Raw genomic sequence first — 5,424 nt, forward strand, 5'->3', positions numbered from 1 at the left:
CAGCAGTGCCGTATCCTTAACCCACTGAGCGGGGCCAGGGATCAAACTCATGTCTTTATGGATAATAGTTGAGTTTGTTACTGCTGAGCCACAACAGGAAGTCCCCAAAATGTTTTTCATTGTAAATGTTAAATAGGCTTGCAGTAGAAAATTTGGAAACTTGGAGTTCCCATCGTGGCTCAGTGGATAACGAATCCAACTAGGAACCATGAGGGTGTGGATTTAGTCCCTGGCCTGGGTCAGTGGGTTAAGGATCCGGCGTTGCTGTGGTGTAGGTCACAGATGTGGCTTGGATCCCGCATTGCTGTGGCTCTGGCGTAGGCCGGTGGCAACAGGTCCAATTAGACTCTCGTCTGGGAACCTCCATATGCTACGGGTGTGGCCCTAGAAAAGACAAAAAAAAAAAAAGAAAATTTGGAAACTACGAAGAGGATAAAAACATTTTTAACACACACTCTCAACCTCCAAAGCACCCACTTAAAAAATATTTTGGTATCTTTCTCCCCCATCATTTTTGTTGTTTTCATGTATAGCTATGAGTATCCCTCAGGGGGGTTCTGTGGCCCACTTTCCCCACTTGGCTTCAGTCCTATTTCAGCCTGATGTTTAAGAAAGATCACATACCCAGCCACCAAATGCCACTGAGTTCCAAAAATGTTGAGGAAGTTTCTTACCTTTCTGGACATCAGTGTCTTTCCTGGGTAGCAGGGACAGTGCTGTCCAGTGTGATGCCTCATAGCACCCTGGAACCAAAAAAAGAGAGTGTGAGAGTTAAGGCAAGCTCAGATGTGCAGGGGTGGGATGGATGGAAGTGGTCAGAACAGAACTAGTTTTATTTTTTTGGTCTGTTTAGGGCTTCACCTGTGGCATATGGCAGTTCCCAGGCTAGGAGTTGAATCAGAGCTGCAGCTGCCTGTCTATGCCACAGCCCCAAAAACACCAGATGCCACGGTGACCTACACCGTGGCTCATGGCAATGCCAGATCCTTAATCCATTGAGCGGGGCCAGGAATTGAACCTGTGTCCTCATGAATACCAGTTGGGTTCATTACTGCTGAGCCACAGTGGGAACTCCCAGAGCAGAGCTAGTTATAATGAGGCCATGGCAAAGAAGGCTGGGTCACAGGGAGTAGGTGAGCACAGGCAGAAGAACAGTGAGCACATCCACACCAGCTCCTGGCCAGGATCAGCTCTCCTGAGTATCCGAGCCTCGGGCTGGGCCTGGGTGCTGGTTCCCTCCTTTGGAGCTACTGAGCACCGCCTGCCCCACTGCCTGTTGGGTCAAGCCCATTTCCAGTGTAGCGGTGAGGGTGCTGAGAGGGAGATGGCCAGCCTTGAAGTCCTCACTTCCACTTGCTCATGGCCTGGTGGTGAACTCAGAGGCTTGTGTGAGTGCCAGGCTCTGCCTGGGGCCTGGCCTTGGCTTTGGAGTCCTGGGGGACCTAGGGCCAGACAAGGATGAGTAGCTCCTGGGGGTTTGCCTCAGGCAGGGTGGCCTGGTTTGGGGGCAGGGCTGCAGGGAGGAGGAAGAGGAGCTGGATTTGATACAGCCTACCCAAGCCTTTCCGGTCACTCATTTGGGACTGCCCGTGTTTATATATGTGTGTGTGTGTGTGTGTGTCTGTGCAGAGGGCTGGGAAAACTGCTTCATCCCCACACCGTGGCTGCCTTGGGCTGGTGAATGGAGACAGGTAGCTGCATGTGGATGCCTAAGAATGCTTCTCTTGCATACCTGTGTGAACGTGTAGGTCCAGGAGCAGCTGTGGGTCTGCCTAGGAATTTAGACAGCCATGGGGGAGGCGGGGCGGGAGGTCTGTGTGTCACCGAATGCCTGGACTTGTGCTGTAGAGTGTCAGGGTGTGTGTTTGCAGCACATATCAGGGAGCGCGTGTCTGGGCACGGGGGGTGGGGGGTGCCTCTGTGAGCATGTGTTGTATCAGAATGATACTCTCCATCTCTGCAGCCCCATAAAACGGTCAGAGACTAAGTTAGAAGCCAGCAACAACGCATAGTACCTGAGTACCGTCCACGTACTGGGCCCTGTGCCAGCCTCCAGAGATTTGGAAAGAAGTAAAATTCAGGCCCCGTTGAGGAGCTCCCGGGGCAGAGGGGGAGGTGGGAGGAACAAATCCTTACAGCCCAGGCTGTAAGGACTGAGGGCTGATCTTGGAGTCCCTCCTCAGAGGTCCCACAATATCACAGATATTGAGATAATCTGTTTTCACCACCATCTCCTCCTCCAGACTAGAGGCCCTTAATGGCTGGCACTTGGGAGGCACACGATGGTCCATAAGGGTGAATCATGCAAAGGCCACTGTGGGCAGGGCTCTGCCTGGGCAGCCCTCAGCCAGCCATGGTCAATCAGGAGCCACAGCAAGTGTGACAGTCCCTCTGGGGGTGGGCTTCACTCTTATTTCCATTACCTACAACTGGGTCATGTGCACCAGCTATTAATCTTCCTGGGCCTCACTTAACTTGTCGGTGCAATGGGAATAATGATAGCCCTAAACTCACAGGGGGCTTGAGGCTTCAGTGAGACATGTGCTGGTACATGTTCTAGGCCTGAGCAGGCACGCCCGTGCACACACACATGCGCTGGGGCGGGTGCATGCACGCATACTCGCACACACAGGCAGCTTGGTACATAGGAGCTGCTATTGGAACTATTATCAGAAACGGCGACTGCCAACTGGGCAGTTCCATGAAGTCCTGCTGACCAGTAAGGCCGAAGCAGAACTCTGAAGCCTCCATGGGCAAGTTGGGGGGTCACCCCAGCAGGCAGAGGCCAGCAGCGTTTGGTTCTAACCTCAGAAGGAAGGGCTAGTGGAGGCTCAAGAACTTCCATCTGAATATTTCCATGTGTGCCTCTGCCCCACCACTGATGTCTCCGGTACATCTTTGGTGCTTCCTGCAACTTCTCTGCATTGCAGCCTTAACTGTCAGATGTCAACATGTATCTTTTATGAAATGTTGAAAAAGTGTCACTTTGGGGAGTTCCCTTCGTGGCGCAGTGGTTAACAAATCCGACTAGGAACCATGAGGTTGCGGGTTCGGTCCCTGCCCTCGCTCAGTGGGTTAACGATCTGGCGTTGCCGTGAGCTGTGATGTAGGTTACAGATGCGGCTTGGATCACGCATTGCTGTGGCTCTGGCGTAGGCCAGAGGCTACACCTCCGATTCGACCCCTAGACTGGGAACCTCCACATGCCTCGGGAGCGGCCCAAAGAAATAGCAAAAAAAAAAAAAGAAGAAAAAGTGTCACTTTGGGAGAATCTGCCTCCCCCTCCCCCCACCCTCTCCAGGCACCTGCAGGCTTGTGTGTGCTTGTGTGTACCTTGGGTGCTCACGGGCATGAGGAAAGGAGGGGCACTTGGGGCAGCTTCCACCTCCCTCGCCTGAATTCAGGTGCCCATTGGGGTGGCTAGGGCCTGGTGGGGGCTCTTGCTCCTCCCTGACTCACACTGGTCCAGCTTGGCGTCCCCTCCTCTGAGCCTTACTAAGCCTGATTCAAGGTCTTACCAGTGATGTGTTGGAGCTGGTTCGGATTGGCCTGCAGAGCCACCTGTGCAAATCTCTTTCTAACTCCAGAGATCAAGATGACGCCACACTGATAGCTTGAAATCAGTCGCAGTGGCAATATTTGCAGCACAGAAATTGGCAAATTATATGTTAGACTCTTGCCTGACTCGCAGAGCAGTTGTAAGCACCAGCACACCACTGGTCCTGCCTGCAGGATAACAACCCCTGAAATGAAAGCCAGCACCTGCTAGGCATTTGGCATCACTCTTTTTTTTGTTTTGGTTTTGGTCTTTCTGTCTTTTCTAGGGCCGCACCCACAGCATGTGGAGGTTCCCAGGGAAGGGGTCTAATCAGAGCTGTAGCCACTGGCCTACACCACAGCCACAGCAACACGGGATCCGAGCCGTGTCTGCAACGCTGGATCCTTAACCCACTGAGCAAAGCCAGGAATAAAACCCACAAGCTCATTGTTCCTAGTCGGATTCATTAACCACTGAGCCATGACGAAAACTCCTGGCATCACTCTTATCTCTACAAAAAAATCCTGTGAGATATTTGTCATCATCCCCATTTCATATCTGAATTCATCATTTACTTACTCAGGTCTCTACCCACTACACGGGGTCCTGCGCCTTCATCAAGAGAACCACGAGATTTGATAGCGCTGGCAGAGTTGTTAAAGATCATTGATTAGCTAATCACTCTGCTCATTTGACAGGGAAACTGAGCTCAGAAAGTCTCACTGTGGCCAGTGGCTTCCTCTGTTAATATTGCAGCTCCCATCTTCCCACCAGTCTCTCAACCCCTTCGTGTCCACAAAGCCAAGGTCGCTGTCACCTAGTGTTCTGCATGCATGGTTGATTTGGGGGAAACTTTACATGCAGATCTTGGCATTCAGCACAAGTCACAATTTGTTTGCCTGGATTTGACCCCATGTTCAAGACTCTCAAAAACGTAATGAATCTTGCTTGGATGACTTGTATGTTGCTTTCCTAGAAAGGGGCCCACCCACTGCCTTGATCATGGCACCTTCGCTGCAGGAATTAGGGTTAAACTTTTTAAAAAATTTAGCAAGACAGAGCGTCGTGGCCCCAAACTGGACACTTCCATGCTGTCTGAGGGAAGTTCTAGCATCTGCGCACCTTGGAAAGGAGGTTCCTCCCCCGCCCCGGCTCTGCCTGCCCCACTGACAGGAGAATCTGGGTTTTTGTTCCTTGAACATCACCAAATGCTCACTGAGGGCTCCTCCTTGACAGACAGTGTCCTGTTTAGAAACTGGGCTTCCTTTTCCCCCTCCGCTGAGACCAAGGCACCTCCCAGGACTCCCTTTGCCATTAGACGTGCATTTCTCCTGCTCTGGAAGAGCGGCTCTGCGTCCGCATTCGAAGGCCCGGCCTTCGAAGGCGAGTCGCGGAGCTGGGGCAGAGGGACGCGCACCCGCCCGCGGGAGAGCGGACGACACACAGCTCCGGGACTCCGAGGGTCTCCCTCCTTCTATGCCCCCCACCCCTTTTTCCTTGTGAGGGGAGGGAATTCTGCGCGTTCCACCACCCGCCCAGGGAGGCAGAAATCCCCCGGTCCCCGCCTCGTACCCCCATCCTCGCCTTCCAGGCCCGAGGGCCTTCGGGTTCAGCCGCCGCGTTCTTCGGCCCAAGCGGCGTCAGGTGAGCTCTCACCTGGGGCGGGTGGGAGGGGAGCTGGGGGGCAGGGCGGGGGCGGGCCCGGGGCGGTGGCCCCACCCGCGATGGGGCGGAGCAAGCCGGCGGGGCCAATGAGGCGGGGGGCTCGCCGCCCCGGGGACACTGCAAGCGCCACTCCCGCCCCCCCAACCGCTCCGCCCCGCCCCACACCACCCGGGTTTAAAGCCCTGCAGGCGGCTGGTGGAGGCGCTGCGAGCACTGAGCAG

Source organism: Phacochoerus africanus, chromosome 14 (genome assembly GCF_016906955.1).
Source record: "Phacochoerus africanus isolate WHEZ1 chromosome 14, ROS_Pafr_v1, whole genome shotgun sequence".
NCBI classification, from domain to species: Eukaryota; Metazoa; Chordata; class Mammalia; order Artiodactyla; family Suidae; genus Phacochoerus; species Phacochoerus africanus.